The 18,882-nt window shown below is 34.8% G+C and overlaps 1 long non-coding RNA gene across 1 annotated transcript; it reads right to left on the bottom strand.

The window, feature by feature from the left end:
* Window positions 1–131: 131 nt before the first annotated feature.
* Window positions 132–6,446, bottom strand: LOC131802503 (uncharacterized). Its single transcript, XR_009342252.1, has 3 exons — window positions 4,818–6,446; window positions 1,277–1,300; window positions 132–1,215 (listed from the first exon to the last, which is right to left on the bottom strand). It is a non-coding gene; the product is annotated as an uncharacterized LOC131802503 (long non-coding RNA).
* Between the last annotated feature and the right edge of the window lie 12,436 nt (window positions 6,447–18,882).

Below are 18,882 nucleotides of genomic sequence, written 5' to 3'. Positions count from 1 at the left end.
ATTCCTGGTAAATCATTAAGCGACATTTCCCATATTAAATATTTACATAAGCAATCGCCGATCGAATGGACATACCGCAAACTGGAGCGGTTGTCCTGTATTTAAAAAATATGCAGCTAAGAGAAGAGAACGCATTCAAAACGCCATAAACATTGAAATGGCAGCAACAGAAAATCTGAGTCATGTCATTTCCAACAATTATGTTACAGCAGATAAAACATTTGTAAGTCATTTTCATCCTACGACGAGCCATAGTAGTAAACCATCAATTATTGACGAATTTTTAAAATTGTCAAATATTTTCTTGCAACCAGAGGAACTAACGCCAGAGCAAGAAATAAACATATTTCTGGCAGAATTCAACAATATGTCAAAGAGTAAAGCTAAAGACGAATTCATGCGTCTTTTAAAAAAAGGATACTTATGGTCCATAGGTCCTTAAAATGTTTAGCCTTCAATGTCCGGTCTCTTGTGGATCGCAGTCGTCAGATCGAGCTACATAAATATCTCTCCAAAAACAAAATTGATATTACATTTATCCAAGAATGCCAACTTCGAAAAAATAAAAAGTTTATATGAAGGGTTACACATTTTGATATGACTACTCAAATATTGGCATGGCAGTATTTTTAAAAAACGACATCAATTACAAGCGCACTACAGCTGAGGATATAAATTTTAATGCAGTCTTTATTGAGATTGAGACAAAAATTAACAATTCAATGCAGAAATTTTTACTAGGTTCACTTTATATTTCAACCAATTTCAACACACAACACTTAATCAATGGTCTAAATAATTGTCTGCAGTTTACTAATAATTATGATGGATTTATTTTTGGAGGGGATCTTAATTCTAGACACACGACGTGGGGTGATATAATGGACAACACTAATGGAAGGACACTTTACAATTGGTTGCTTGATAATGCCACAGACGTTACTCGAATATGTGACTCTTCTCCTTCATACCCTAATGGTCCATCTTATTTGGATCATTTTTTGGTCAGCCCAAAACTGATAGATACTGATGCAGGCAACTACAAAATAACCAGTATTCCCTCATTTTCTGACCATTACCCTCTCAAATTGGATATTTCGTTCAATACAGGTGGTATTATCCTCAAAACTCCCAGAGTGGTTGTTTCTTATAAGTCCACGGATTGGAGTATGTTTCGTCGACAGTTTGATTCTGCATTGGAATCCATTTTACCACCTGCAAACAGAAATCTTGTTAATGATGAAGTTGACAATTGCATAAATATCTTTGAAAATACCTTTCATAACATACACAAACAGCACTGCAAAACAATTGAAGTAAAAAATCACCAAATCCTTTTACCTGAAAATATAAAGAGGTTTTATAAAATCAAAGATCAATGGCAAAAAGACCTAAAAAAAATATTTCATCGAAATGGCAACAGAACAAATTTTGAATATAATATATTGTCCAAACAAATACAGCTACTCAAAAACATTATACGGGACCTTCTTTACAAAGAGCAGGCTAATGTTTTTAACTCTAAATTAAAAAATATAAAACCCAGTCCATGAGCTTTCCAACAAGTCAGCAAACTAATTGGAAAATCTAAAACACAATTTTGCCAACAGCTACAAATAGATAATGTGGCTTTTACTACAGGTAGAGAGATCGCAAACGCCTTCCATGACTATTATAGCGACACTTTCTGTGAGAATATTCCAGAGTTACCACCACCTAACATTGAATCCCGAATACAAAGTTATTTAAATCCAATTGCTAACCATATATACACATTTGATGATGGATTTAATTCATTACACAATTCAGACAATTACCACTTTACAAAATGTATCATCTATAAAAACGCACATTGTACGTCTGAATAGAAAAAAAATCGACCGGTCTAGATGGGATATCAAACTATGTACTAAAGAAAAAGGAAAGACGTCTTTTTACCCACCAATATTTTTATATAATATTAATGTCCTACTCCTAATTAAACAATTAGAAGAAAGATCGCCACCAATTAATTTCAAAATCAAAAATGTTGGTACAAATAAATGTAAATTATATCTATGTGATCCCACAGCCAACACTACAATGCTAGATACTCTTCGTGAAAAGTCTGTCCACGCGTACTCGTTTACACCGAAAGAATTAAAGCAGGTGTCATTTATATTAAGGGGACTTTGTCAAGGCGTTGAAGCTGAATACGTCAAAAATGCCTTGGATGAGGTATTGCCTGAAGTTATTTCCAAGGTATCAAAATTCAAAACTTCTAGATCAATAAAAAATAATTTGGATACAGGTCTTTTCTTGGTGACTCTTATTCCTGGTAAATCATTAAGCGACATTTCCCATATTAAATATTTACATAAGCAATCGCCGATCGAATGGACATACCGCAAACTGGAGCGGTTGTCCTGTATTTAAAAATATGCAGCTAAGAGAAGAGAACGCATTCAAAACGCCATAAACATTGAAATGGCAGCAACAGAAAATCTGAGTCATGTCATTTCCAACAATTATGTTACAGCAGATAAAACATTTGTAAGTCATTTTCATCCTACGACGAGCCATAGTAGTAAACCATCAATTATTGACGAATTTTTAAAATTGTCAAATATTTTCTTGCAACCAGAGGAACTAACGCCAGAGCAAGAAATAAACATATTTCTGGCAGAATTCAACAATATGTCAAAGAGTAAAGCTAAAGACGAATTCATGCGTCTTTTAAAAAAAGGATACTTATGGTCCATAGGTCCTTAAAATGTTTAGCCTTCAATGTCCGGTCTCTTGTGGATCGCAGTCGTCAGATCGAGCTACATAAATATCTCTCCAAAAACAAAATTGATATTACATTTATCCAAGAATGCCAACTTCGAAAAAATAAAAAGTTTATATGAAGGGTTACACATTTTGATATGACTACTCAAATATTGGCATGGCAGTATTTTTAAAAAACGACATCAATTACAAGCGCACTACAGCTGAGGATATAAATTTTAATGCAGTCTTTATTGAGATTGAGACAAAAATTAACAATTCAATGCAGAAATTTTTACTAGGTTCACTTTATATTTCAACCAATTTCAACACACAACACTTAATCAATGGTCTAAATAATTGTCTGCAGTTTACTAATAATTATGATGGATTTATTTTTGGAGGGGATCTTAATTCTAGACACACGACGTGGGGTGATATAATGGACAACACTAATGGAAGGACACTTTACAATTGGTTGCTTGATAATGCCACAGACGTTACTCGAATATGTGACTCTTCTCCTTCATACCCTAATGGTCCATCTTATTTGGATCATTTTTTGGTCAGCCCAAAACTGATAGATACTGATGCAGGCAACTACAAAATAACCAGTATTCCCTCATTTTCTGACCATTACCCTCTCAAATTGGATATTTCGTTCAATACAGGTGGTATTATCCTCAAAACTACCAGTGTGGTTGTTTCTTATAAGTCCACGGATTGGAGTATGTTTCGTCGACAGTTTGATTCTGCATTGGAATCCATTTTACCACCTGCAAACAGAAATCTTGTTAATGATGAAGTTGACAATTGCATAAATATCTTTGAAAATACCTTTCATAACAAACACAAACAGCACTGCAAAACAATTGAAGTAAAAAATCACCAAATCCTTTTACCTGAAAATATAAAGAGGTTTTATAAAATCAAAGATCAATGGCAAAAAGACCTAAAAAAATATTTCATCGAAATGGCAACAGAACAAATTTTGAATATAATATATTGTCCAAACAAATACAGCTACTCAAAAACATTATACGGGACCTTCTTTACAAAGAGCAGGCTAATGTTTTTAACTCTAAATTAAAAAATATAAAACCCAGTCCATGAGCTTTCCAACAAGTCAGCAAACTAATTGGAAAATCTAAAACACAATTTTGCCAACAGCTACAAATAGATAATGTGGCTTTTACTACAGGTAGAGAGATCGCAAACGCCTTCCATGACTATTATAGCGACACTTTCTGTGAGAATATTCCAGAGTTACCACCACCTAACATTGAATCCCGAATACAAAGTTATTTAAATCCAATTGCTAACCATATACACATTTGATGATGGATTTAATTCATTACACAATTCAGACAATTACCACTTTACAAAATGTATCATCTATAAAAACGCACATTGTACGTCTGAATAGAAAAAAAATCGACCGGTCTAGATGGGATATCAAACTATGTACTAAAGAATTTTTCTGATGAATCTTTAAAATTATTAACAATTATATTTACCAACTGTTTGAATGATGGATACTTCCCTAAGTCATGGAAAATTGCAAAAATTATACCAATCAAGAAGAAGATAAAACCTCAAGTGTTCCGTCCAATATCTATGTTATCCAATATTGGAAAAGTTTTTGAGAGATTCCCGACTGGCAATTTTGCTTTAAAGCGGCACACTCAACAAACCATACATTATTGAAGTTTCGTGAAGACATAACAAGTAGCCCGAGAGAAAAGATCTGCACTGTAGCGATTTCCCTTGATGTTCAAAAGGGTTTCGACTCTGTGTACCACAAGGGGATAATCTACAAATTAATACAACTTAGTGTGGACCCATTCTTAATCAAAATTCTCCAAAATTTCTTGACAGATATTAAATTTACTGTCACAATTAATGATTTTCTGTCCAGTTTTGGATCTATATCGAGTGAGTACCTCAAGGTAGTGTCCTGTCGCCCCTTCTATTTAATATTTTCCTTCACGACTTCGCTCATCAAACAGAAAATTCAAAAGCCATATTGTATGCTGACGATTGCTTAATATATAGTCACCGTAACTCACCCACTGAAGCCTTAAAGCAAGCCGCTCTTCACCTTGGCGATATAAGTAAATATTATAAAACTTGGGGAATCACAGTAAACGCAGCTAAATCGGAAGCAGTATGTATTAGAAACGCATCTGGGAAATGTCATAGAAGCGTTGTTCCCGAAGCGAAGAATCTGCGTCTCTTATTGGATGGCATAGAAATTCCATTCCGAGATTCCTTCAAATATTTGGGAATACATATAAATAAATTATTTAAATTTAATGAACACGCCAGAGCATCATTGAAAAAGGCCAATTTAACTGCTTGACGTTTGTCCACATTAATGTGCAATACTTATTTGCCGCAAAATACTAAGCTGCGACTTTATAAAGTTACAATCCGGCCAATTATTGGATATGGATTCCCAATTTGGTTCACCATTTCGCCATATGTAGCTAAAGAAGTTGAGACGTTTGAGAGGAAGATTTTAAGAAAATGTGTTGGTCAAAACTTTTAAAATCCAACTAAAAGGTTCTCTAACGATCACATTTACAGCACCGCCAATATTGTGTCATTTTGCAGCTATACCCTAAACCTGCAAAGAAGATTTGTAGAAAACTTAGCTGCACATGACAACATTCTGTTGGATGAATTATTTACTGCTGCTACTTATTTACTGACAATGATTCTGGGCAATATTCAACACCAAACTTTTTCACCAAGACAATACCTGGAATGCACAGGGGATAATAGTATTAAATAACTAATTTGTGATATTTACATTACTAGGCTTAAGATTTCCCACAACAGTACATTATTTTATTGTGTATGTCCCTTCCTTTGTCATAAGGTATCGAGAATGTATAATTAGCATACTTTTGCAATCACTGTTTTTATTAGCAAATCGCTTTTCGATGTTATTGCATATTCAATTTTTAATTAGAACGTATGTCTTTATTTTGTTTATTTTAAATTCATCGTTAGTCAACAATTTAACGAAACGTTTTTTATTTATTTAAGCTTTAAGTGTTAATTATTTGTAAGATTTTTGCAGACAATTCGCTCTGCAAGTCAATTGAAATATTGGGTGCAAATCTTAAAACAAAATTATCACGTTTGTTTACATCATATTATTATTACAATTTCATTTTGGCATGAAGCCCGTACGAATATCACAGTGCAACAGAACAAATGATTATAGTTCCGTAATTTAACATTGTTATCGATAAGTTCAAACATATAATGTTATCGTAATCTGAAAAAAATTTAACTTACTTACTACGATGAGCCTAAAAGCAACATCTTGTGCAGGTAGTCACTTTGTTGTTTTTTTTTTGCAAAACAATAGTTTTGTTATGATTTTCTTTCGCCATATGTACTAATGCTTTTTTTCTTTTCTTGTGTATAGAAAATGCGTATATACTAAGTGAAAGTTATATATAAAATTGACAGTGCTATTGTTGTGTGTGTCTTTGATATGAGAAAAAAATAATATGAATTGCCAGGGAATCAAAATAAAGAGATTGTGTGCGGAAGAAGTAACCTGCTGATTGGCTTATTTCAAGAACTGCACCGAGGGAACTTTTGTAGCATAATTCAGGCAAGTGAAAAATGATTTTTGTGATTGGTTATTTATAAAAAGACGAAACTGTTCGTATGGTAATGAGCCAAGCAAAGCATACTAAAGAGTATTGAAATAGTGTGGAATTTGAAATGAGGATTAAATATGGGAACTATTTCAATATATGAAGTCGGTTTTATGGAAATGTGTTATACGTATACAAATAGTACTGAATTTAAAAATGGTTGGTTTAGTATGATCGAATTAATCTGTGATTTTGAAATTCTGTGTTGGGGTTATCTGTTTATGGTTAGTTTATGAAAAAGAAGTTGTTTTAGAATAGTGTACTACAGGTGTACGAAAAGAACTATGTTTGGTATTAGATGATGAACATAAAAAATTAAAGACTTTTTGATGGAAAGAAAAAAATTATTACAATTATTCTTTCTCAAAACGGAAACTTTTATATATAAGATTTTGATAAAAAGAAAAAAAGACTAAAATTACTAACACAGGTTTATGGAACATATCTAATGCTATTTTTCTATGAAATTTTGAATTCTAAATGGGACAATACAAAAGAGTTGGTGAGCAAGAAAAATCTTTTTGGTAAATTGTAAAACTTTGCTGAAAAGTCTCTAGTTCGGGGTTGCTCCTTTGCCAAAGGGAAAGAGGCAAGCTGATAAAGGTTGTGAATATTTGGCTATATTCTAATTCTGTAACATTAGATATTTATTGGCGAGACAAAACTGAGAAAATTGGTATACATTTTTGAAAAAAAAAAATTGACACAACTTACGTAAAACGTAAAATTTTCTGAAAATATAGGAAATACGGAATAACTATAAAGAAATAGGATAAAATTTTTTTCTATTATGATTTTAATTGAAAAGAAACACAAAATATCATAAAGTGACATGTAAAAAAAGGATGTCGACTATTTGTATGCATTCACCGAGAAAAAAGGAGAATAAGGGAGGATGATGCTTAATCATTATTTATCGGAAAAAAAATATTTGAAAATGATAAAAATGAAAATGAGGAGCAATACAAAGGGGATATGATTTTAATTGTTCCCTTATTCATACTACCACATTATATTGTTGCTATAAATTACTATCTCTTTTAAGATTATATGCAAACGTCTGTTACACTTCTTAAATAAATAAATAAATCAACTAAATCTTCGACAATTGTAATGTGAGAAATATCGGTTACAAGGAAATGATTGAATACTTTAAACCAATGTTGCAAATGGTTGTTAGGAAGAAATCTACTTTAGGAAGAAAGAAATCTACGGATTTTTTCCATAAATATAAACGGACTTTTTGTGTTTAAGATAATCGGAGATGGTGGCTATTGTATTTTGAAAGAAATTAAATGCAATATAGTTCTTTATACCTTTGTTGTTCACAACGTGGGGAACTTCCACACCCTGAAGTCTCATTCAACCGGGATCTTTAGCTGTTATCCTTGCTTTAGACATACAGTTTTAAACGAAGTTGACAATAACGACTAAGAAAAAATTCTCAGCAATACAAATAAATAAATTTGGACAATCACGAACTAATTCACTTATCCTATATTGCACTAGTAAATTTTATATCACAGACTTTTTTATTGAGAATTTCGTTTCGCATATTTATTGCACGAGACCCTCAAGACACTTTGTCTACATCCTTGTCTAATTGATAATAAAAACTTTAAATTTATAGAAAAAATTCTGTGTATAATAACAACAATTCATTATAAATTATAAAATAGACATACACGATATACATTTTATAAATTATATTGCACTTAAGTAATTATATCACCGAATTCTCACATCTTTTTAAGCTTTTATATACTTGACATGGAAGTTTCCAAGTGGTTTCCCTTGGAGAGTCTCCAACTTATACATATTGTTTCCGATAGGTCAGAATGGGTTGACACCTGTGGCGGAATGTACCGATGTTCGGAGGGTTTGCTCGATTTCAGATAGGTATAAGTCCCATTCTCGGTGATCTTTCTCGACATAAGTCCTTATAGCCGCCAGTACAGACTGATTCACTCTCTCTGCCGCATTTGATTGTGGAGAATAGTACGCAGTCGTTAAATGGCTTATTTTTTAATTCCTTATCATTTCCTGAAACAGATTTAACACAAGTTGTTTTCCATTGTCACTATGGATTGTTTTTGGAACCCCGAATACACGAAACACATTGTCCTCCAGAAATTTCACGACATTTTTAGAGGTAGCTTCTCTCATCGCATGTAAAAAGATGAATTTAGTGAAGTGGTTCATGAATATAAAAATATAGGCGTTTCCATTTTTATACCCTCCATAATATAATATTAATTTATATATTAATTGAGAAGAAACAAAAAATATCATAAAGTGACATGTAAAAAAAGTATATCGACTATTTTTATGCATTCACCGAGAAAAAAGATGAATATGGGAGGATGATACTTAATCATAATTTATCGCAAAAAAAATATTTGAAAATGATAAAAATGAAAATGAGGAGCAATACAAAGGCGATATGATTTTTATTGTTCACTTATTTATATTACCATATTATATTGTTTCTATAAATTACTATCTCTTTAAAGATTATATGCAAACGTCTGTTACGCTTCTTAAATACTTTAACAACAATCAACTAAATCTTCGACAATTGTAATGTGAGAAATATCGGTTACAAGGAAATAATTGAATACTTTAAACCAATGTTGCAAATGGTTGTTAGGAACAAATCTACGACATTTTTCCATAAATATAAACGAACTTTTTGTGTTTAAGACAATCGGAGATAGTGGCTATTGTATTTTGAAAGAAATTAAATGCAATATAGTTCTTTCTACCTTTGTTGTTCACAACGTGGGGAACTCCCATACCCTGAAGTCTCATTCATCCGGGCTCTTTAGCAGTTATCCTTGCTTTAGACATACAATTTTAAACGAGGTTGACAATAACGACTAAAAAAATTCTCAGCAATACAAACAAATAAACTTGGACAATCACGAACTAATTTACTTATCCTATATTGCACTACTATATTTTATATCACAGATTTTATTATTGCGTATTTCGTTTCGCATATCTATTGCACGAGTCCTTCAAGACACTTTGTCTACATCCTTGTCTAATTGATAATAAAAACTTTAAATGTATAAAAAAATCTATGTATAATAACAACGATACATTATAAATTATAAAATAGACATACACGATATATATTTTATAAATTATATTGCACTTAAGTAATTATATCACAGAATTCTCAAATCGTTTCAAGATTTTATATCCTTGACTTGGAAGTTTCCTAGGGGTTTCCCTTGTAGAGTCTCCAACTCATACATATTGTTTCAGAAACTTCTTGCAAAATTTCGCATTTATATTATTCTTGAAATCTGAGAGAACGTGATTCCTTCTAAAAACTTCCTGGCCTGGACGAAAAGTTACATTTCGTGATCTACTATTGTACATTTTGGCACTGGACTCGTAAGCTTGATGGATGTTTTTCTTAATGTTTTCTCTCATTAATTCTATTCTATCCGTTCTATTTAATTGTATAATTTGGTGGTCAGTAAATGATCTGAGTTTCTTGGCTAATCTATAATTGTTTCCGTTGGTAAACATATTGTATCCAAACAATGCAAAGAATGGGTTGACACATGTGGCGAAGTTCGGAGGGCTTGCCCGATTTCATATAGGTATAAGTCCCAATCTCGGGGATCTTTCAAGACATAAGTCCTTAAAAAGATGAATTTAGTGAAATATTCATATAAAAATATAGGCGTTTCCATTTTTATACCCTCTACCATACTATGGAGGGTTTATTAACTTTGTCATTCCGTTTGTAACTCCTCGAAATACTCATGTCAGACTTAACAAAGTATATATATTCTTGATCAGCGTGAAATTCTAAGTCGATTTAGCGATGCACATCCGTCTGTCTGTTGTAATCACGCTATCTTTCGAATGAATTGAGATAGATGGCTAAAATTTTGCACACATGTTTATTTTTCCAATAGGCAGGTTACGTTCGTAAATGGGCCATGTAGGTCCACGTCTTCATATAGCCTCTATATAACGGTACCTCCCGATATTCGGTATTTTGAAGATTTTAGCGACATTATACACCGGAATTTTTTCAAATTTAGTAGTTTTTAAAGTTCGAAATAGATGCTACACCCTAAGACAAAAGATTGTCTGTGCAGGTCCAATTCTTCGCATAGCCCCCATATAACGGTACCTCCCAATATTCGGTATTTTGATGATTTTAGCGACTTTATTCACCAGAATTATTTCAAATTACGTATTTGTTTTTCGTTATGGGAACTACAGTCTGTGACAGAAATTTGTTTATGCATGTCCAGGTCTTCGTATAGGCCCCATATATCAGTACCTCCCTATATTCGGTATTTTGACGATTTTAGGTGCAATACCCACCGAAATTATTTGAAGTTCGTAATGGCTGCTACAGCCTGTGACAGAAAATTGTCTATGCAGGTCCATGTCTTCGCACAGCTCTGATATTACGGTACATCCCTATTTACGATATTTTATTTTGATGAATTTAGTTACATTTTTCACCGTTTACTTCAAGTTTCGAATTTGAATATGGCTTATGACGAACAATACCAATGTAGGTCCTCGCCGTATAGACCCAAAAATAATGCCTACATTTGGTATTTTTAAAATTTTAACAGAATTTTTTAAAGATTTTATTTTTTGAAATTTTCCAAATTCGTTCCAAAGGGTGGAGGGTATTTAAAGTTCGGCCCGGCCGAACTTACTGCTTTTTAACATGTTGGATGTGGGATACTTTGCGAGGTAGTCTATTTCGTTTCGCATATTTATTGCACGAGACCCTCAAGACACTTTGTCTACATCCTTATCTAATTGATAATAAAAACTTCAAATTTATAGAAAAAATTCTGTGTATAATAACAACGATTCATTATAAATTATAAAATAGACATACAAGATATACATTTTATAAATTATATTGCACTTAAGTAATTATATCACTGAATTCTCACATCTTTTTAAGCTTTTATATACTTGACATGGAAGTTTCCAAGTGGTTTCCCTTGGAGAGTCTCCAAATCATACATATTGTTTCCGATAGGTCAGAATGGGTTGACACCTGTGGTGGAATGTACCGATGTTCGGAGGGCTTCATAAAGTTTTTGGATTGGCCTTTCCGTTATGACCTCATTTTCTGTGGTAGGTCGCATAATAGTATTTGCCGATTTTGATTCTTTGCAGACTTGGCAATTAGACACGTAATGTTTTACTTGGCATGCCCTTTTTGGCCAATAATAATACGTTTTTAAACGTTTCATGGTTTTATTTATGCCATCGTGAACAGACTGGAAGACTAATTTCTTCCGGTATCCACAATTTCCATTCAAATTCCATCTTCGTTTCATCAAAATTGTTCACTCTTATGTAAACTTTGTCGTTGTCGACTTTTAAAGCGGGTAGTCCGGGTAGAACCAAGATCTCTATTATTGTTTTTCGCATCTCCAGATACTCTTCGCTGTCAAACGCGGTGGTTTCGAAATCCAAAATATCATCGTTAGTTATTTCTTCGACTGCTATTTGCGATTCAATTGGTAAACGGGATTGAAATATCAAAAGCTTGAAGCTGCAGAGACCTTCTGGGAAGTCTTCCACTTAAATCTTTTAGTGACATAAGCTACTTGAGACTCCAATACTGTACTCAGATGTGTCACACTGTATGAACAATTCTCGTTGGAAATCGGGATGTCGAAGTACTGGTGCCGAGGTGAGAGCTTTCTTCAGAGTTCGAAATGATTCACTTGAGGTGTCATCGTAAATTTCTGCCCCTTTTTTAATGTATCAGTTAGAGCAGCAGATATGGAAGCGAAGTCTTGTATGAAACGACGGTACCGTCCAGCCGTTCCTACAAAAACTTCATACTTCTCTTGGAATCTTTGGTATCGGTATTTTAAGAAGTGCGCTGACCTTTTCCGATTATGAACCCAAGGTACTTCAATTCACGGAAACAAAAAAGGACTTTTTGAAACCAATTGTTAATTTGGTCCTCTTTTAAAAACAATCTGCTACCTCGCTCAACAATTTCAAATGCGTTTCAAATTCATCAAATATAATCAGTAAGTCATCTAGATATATGAACACGTTTGACATCAGTTTACCAGGTATCACTCGATCCATCAAACGACAGAGTCGTTGCGCCGCATTGCATAGACCAAACGACACTGCCCTGAATTGGTATAGCGGTCGACCTGGTACTGTGAGGGCTGTGTACGGTTTGGTTTCGTCTTCAAGTTCTATTTGCCAAAACGCGTACTTCAAGTCGACGCTGCTGATATAATGCGTTTGATCTATGCGACTCAATATCCCATCAATGTTCTTTAATGGATATGCATCCTGGATCGTTAATGCATTGAGTTTTCTCGCATCTAAACAGAATCGGGTTTTGCCTGGTTTTCGTACTACGGTAGTCCTGTTGCTCCACGGTGAATCGCTTTCATCAATCACATTTAATTTGAGCATGTTATCAATTTCTTTATAAAAAATTTCCTGTACGGTGGGCGATAGATGGTAATGTTTGTCCTTGATAGGATTTGCTCCTCCTATCAATATAATGGCATGTTTCTCCAACTTGTTCCATCCCAGTCCATTCTTTTCAAATGTCGGAAATTTGTTCATAACTTCATTCAGTTATTGCTGTTGTTCCTCTGTTAGAACATGCATATTATCATTATCATTATTTGAAGTCCCATGAATTTTTAACTAAAGATCTAGATTAATTTCTTCTGTAGGAAATATTTCGGGTGCACATCTAAATATTTTCCAATAATCTATTCCTAAATATAATTCCTGTTATAAGTCAGGGCATAGAAACAATGTTATTTTAGCTAACTGATTTTGATATTCAAAATCGACTTCGAGAAGCAGGGGTGACATTTGAAATATAGGGTTTCACATTTATTCCTATCTCTTCCACTATTTCCCTACAATTTCTTCCCAGTAGGCTGACTATAGCGCCAGAGTCTATTAACCCCTAAATTCCTTTCCTTCAATTTTTATCGTGACGTATGGTCTTAAATCTGTTTTATATTGGCATCGGACTATCAATTCAGACATTGATTTCTTTAGCAATTTAAATTGTTTTTGCTTTTCCACTCTTAAAGCAAAACAAGTTTCTTCGAGTAGAAAGATAATCCGTGAATCCGTGGCCGGGGTTTGGCAATTCCAACAAACCAATTGGTTCTTCGTATACCTGAAAGGTTTTCTTCTTCATTCTCTTCATGCATTGCATTTACACGTGGTGGTTCATTGTAAGACGGAGTAGAAATTGGGCAGGATCGCGTCGGAAGAATGTCTTTTCAATCTCAATATACTCAATTCTCAATTGCTCAAGCGATGATACTTGCATCGAATACACAATAACTGAAATATTTATTCGCACATTTTTCTTAGCCAGAGAGATGATTTCGTATTCCGAAACTGGTCTTTCTAGCTTAGATCTCATTGCGTTTAGGTCATGGAAGAACGAGTTTATCGACTTTCCTGGCCTTTGCTTTCGCTCTAACAAATCACACATTTCTTCGAAGCATGTTCTTTTGGTTTTGAACCTGTCACATAAGGCTTGTTTTAATGACTGCCAAGTGGAAATATTGCTATTCATCTGTTCTAGCCAGAACCATTCATTAGCACGGCCTGAAACTAAAACATGGAACTCGTTCAACATATCTTCCCATGAAAGGTTGTAAAGTTTTTGAAAGAACATAATATTTACACATAATATTTTTAGTCTTTGTTATTTAATAGTTTTGTTCTATGTCAGCATATAACTAACCTAATATAATTTTGATTTCAGTGTTTATTTTAAGCAAGTCAATGACCCAAATAAAGAAACAAGTCGATTGATTTCATAATTGCATGGGCTATTGGCTGAAGTATTTTATTGCTTACTTTGCATTTAATGCTAGTTGTATTGATATCCAAAATGTATAAATACCAAGCGAAAATAAAGATTCTTGGTAGATTGCAAGAAATTGTAAACATACCATGGTTACACAATTCAAGTGTTGTGTATATCTACTTTTATTTATATTAATAAACATTTTTTGGTGACCCCGACGTGATCCTGACAAGGATTACTTAAGTCGCTTATAAATTTTGAATTTGAATTGATAGAAGCTAGTTACGTACAACTAGTAGCACCATCAGAGCCAGAAACATCTGGAGAAGAAGCCAGTTCCTACATCAAGAAACATCTGGATCAACTGATAGTTAATCAGGTTAATCAGTTAATCAATTGCGAACGTGAAAAAGGCTCCACTGGAAAGAAGGAAGCGGAGTTCTACGCCAAAAAGTTAAAGGAGATGGAAGCACTCTGGGAAGAGATCTATCGCAATGAAAACAAAATTCGTGCAGATCCTGCAGAGTCACATTTCCATATCACCAATAACGAATACCAAGTCATTGGTGAAGAGTATAGAGCTGCAATCGTCAACATCGAGGCAGACTTCAAAAGGGGCAAAGAACAAATGTCTCAGAAACCGTTTCCCGCAACAAGGGAGCCAGTTTACTGCAACCAGCAGTGTGTCTGCATTAGTGAGACGTCAGAGGGCTCTTATGCAGTCCATTCAAACTTTAATAAGGGGCAGTTCAGGCCAAGCTGCACCCTGTCAGACAGTGGCTGCAATTTGAAAAATTGTGGACACATATGGAAGATATCCACTTTAAAATGTTTAAAGACTTTGACGACCCAACGTTATTGGCATTAGAGGGTCTTGGAGCCAAAAGCCAAAAAATGGGATCCGCTCTTAATCCACATCCTAGCAAAGAGGGTGCACAAAATTTTCACTTTCAAAGAGGATGCAAGCATTTCATGAAATTTTTGAGGAGTCGCTTCGAATCATTAGAAGTTGTCAATGGGATTCAGAAAAGCAAACCGTTAGCAACGACTACTTCCACCACGATCCGTAGATGTCTCATGTCACTATATTACTCCAAACAGTTCTTGGCAATGACAGTGCCTGAAAGACAGAAATGGGTTGCTAGACACGAGATGTATCTAAATTCGTTCGTTCCCACGCCTCTCACACACGCCCCCGGCCGACCGAGGGGGCCACCTCTCTATATGAAGGGAGCGCGTACACACCAAAGTCCGTACTAAGGCGGGTTAGCAATGGTTTCACACCGGCTACAGAAACTACATCAGCCAGTAAATAAAATAATAAAAATAACAGACAAACACAGATTAGTAAACATAAGTTAACAAGGTACAGATTTTTAAAATCGCTGCTCATTGGCTGTGTCTACTATACCGCAAAGGGAAATGTAGATCAAGTGCCAGATGATCAAGCAGCTTAGTAATTTATAACAGAATTTCAATCTACTGTTTACAACTATTACTCAAAGATGAGATGCCGTAAAATGAGTTTGGAGAATTAAGAACAAAAACATGAAACAATTAACGAATACTCATTAAACAAACATAAAATTACATATGTAAAATACAGTTCTTTATTGTATTTAATGGATTACTTAAGCAAATAGTGTTAAATAAACTCTTATAAATAACACAAAGTGACCTCATAGGGTTGTTAAGCTCATAGTTAGTTCTCGATAATTTTAAGGGTTCGAAATTACGAGTTCTGCTAGAAGGAACATTATGGTATATCTCACCTATAAGAAATGGAGAATCAATGAGACCGCGTACTATTTTATGATAAATAGTGCTCTTAACATAAAATGTCTTCTTTCAAGTGATGGAAGGTCAAATAACAATAACCGACTCTCATAAGGAGGAAGAGGTTCGGAAACGTTCCAGTTAAAACCACGTAAAGCGAAAATTAAAAACTGAATTTGCACTGATTCAATTTTATCAGAGTAAAATTTATAAAATAGACTCCACAATATATTCTAATACTGTACGCACAAAGTTACCAAATAATCTTTTAGTTACGTAAGGATCATCAAACTTTTTATACCAGCGCTTGATGAATCCTAATAAAGATTTCGCTTTATTAACGCAAGAATCAATATGCAAATGAAACCGAAGCTTAGGATCTAATATTACGCCCAAATCAACGAAAGAATCAACATTATCCAATTTGTGTAATAAAGTAATTAGATAATAAAGGTTGGGATCGAAAGAAAGACAACTTTTTGCATTTTTTTTAGATTAAGGGTCATACCATTTGCACTACACCAGTTTACGAGTGAGTATAAATCATATTGCAAAGATATTTGATCTCTAATTGAATTTGTGTGAAGAAAAAGCTTCACATCATCAGCGTACATTAAAATTGTGGGAAAACGAACTACGTTTGGAAGGTCATTTAGGTAAAGAACAAACAGTAATGGGCCCAAGTGACTTCTCTGGTGTACACCTGATGAAACAATGATATTCTTCGAAGAGACATCATTAAAAATAACTCTTTGTTTACGATTATGTAAGTAGGAGGATATCCAGTTTAAAAGTGATTTTGGGAATCCCATTAAGTCTAGTTTTTGAAGCAAGAGCTTATGAACTACCGTATCAAAAGCTTTGCTAAAATCAAGGATGACCATCAGGCAAAAACGTGTACACGTGGGAAGTGCAGGAAGTTTCAACAAAACCACAATACACTTTTGCATTTTTTACTCCTTGCAACGGCACGGATTCAGTCAAGGCAAATAATGGAAGAAGCTATGAGTTTAAGGCGATTCTGGTTTCCGGTTCACAGATTAATCTGGTGTCAGAGCGACTAGTGCAGAGTTTAGGTATCGAACCCATTGACCCAGGATTGACGTACTACTTGGAGCAAAGTTCTACTTCAAACTGATTCTCTCACAAGAACTTAGAATGTCCAAGGAGATTCCAATATTGAAGAACTCAAAACTAGGGTGGATCGCTAGTGGAAGAGTTCAGGCTGAATCGGAAACTGTGACATGCGCCGTTTTCGGTAAGATGAACGTGCTTTAGAAGATTTATTAAAGAAGCTCTGGGAACAAGACGATGTTTGTGAAGATCAGAAGTTGACAATAGCAGAATGATAATCCTGCCAATTTATTATCCAGAGGAATGTTACCAGATGTCTGATGTGGTTTTATGGACCCACGTATCTACATGGAAATGAATCTCTCTAGCCCGAACCCTTGATCTTAAATTCAAGACAAAATTTACCGTATCAGCATTTGCGTCACAGAGTGGCTTACAGGATATAATCTATGGAATCAACCACAAGGGTTCATTTAGACGATTACAACGTATTGTCGGTTATGTCCTGCGATTTGCCGAAAGGATAAAGGGACACAAGCATGGAAGTTCGACAGATCTACTGACACCTATGGAGTTAAATAATGTGATGCAACTAATAGTTAAGACCATACAGGTGGCGGATTTTGCGAAAGAAATTCAGCAGGTGAAGAAACATGGAGCATTGGACAAATCAAGCTCCATACATAGTTTTACTCCGTTTCTCGATGACAGAGGAATACTTAGAGTCGGTGGCAAATTGGAAGAGGCAACCTTAGCATACGACACAAAACACCCGATGTTGTTACCATACACCGATCCAGTTTTGAAACTCATTCTAAGCATGATCCATTTAGAGAGTAGTCACCGTGGTTCACAACTATTGCTGGCAACGTCAAGGCAAAAATATTGAATAAATAAGGGGAAGGCTATGGCTTGCAACATTGTGCAAAATTGCGTAAGGTGCACCCGGGCGAAGCCAAAGTTATACAACCAAATCATGGGAAATCTCCCAACCGAGCAGGGTCACACCTGCAAGCCCTTTTATCGTCTCCACTACAAAATACGAGGCAAGAGACCACACAAGGTTTACATCGCTGTCTTTATCTGCTTCGCAACAAATGCTGTACATTTTCAAGTACTTACAGAACTAACAACAGAATCATTCATTGGAGCATTGAAGCGATTTATCTCTCGGCGAGGGAAATGTCAAACCTTATATTCAGACAACGCGACGAACTTTGTAGGAGCCAAAAATCAACTCGATGAATTTAATGAGGCTGTCGTTTCTCAAGAGAAGGGATCGATTTCCAGTTTATTCCCCCAAGAGCACCACATTTTGGTGGCTTATGGGAAGCCGCAGTGAAGTCAGCGAAGCATCTGTTGCTTCGCATCACTAGTAGTGCATCATTAACCCATGAAGAGTTGGAAACAATTGTTATTGAAATAGAGACAATCCTGAATTCCAGACTGTTAACTCCTATTTCTGACGATCCAAATGATCTAGCTGCATTAATACATGGTCATTTTCTTGTGGGAGAGCCGTTAACGGCACAGGTTGACCCATCAGCGAACCAATCGTCAACATCATTGACAAGCAGATGGAAGGTAGTATCGCAAATTAGGCATGAGTTCTGGAAACGTTGGTCCACGGAATACTTAAATACTCTGTAAGAAAGAAGGAAATGAAGTACACCATGTCCAAACGTTGAACCTGGTCAATTGGTCATTATTAAGGAAGATGCAGTGGCCGCTAGGCAGAATAACCCGAATATATAAGGACAACGATGGAGCTGTTCC

This window comes from Musca domestica, unplaced genomic scaffold, assembly GCF_030504385.1.
Source record: "Musca domestica strain aabys unplaced genomic scaffold, Musca_domestica.polishedcontigs.V.1.1 210, whole genome shotgun sequence".
NCBI classification, from domain to species: domain Eukaryota; kingdom Metazoa; phylum Arthropoda; class Insecta; order Diptera; family Muscidae; genus Musca; species Musca domestica.
This window is presented reverse-complemented; position numbering and strand designations above follow the sequence as displayed.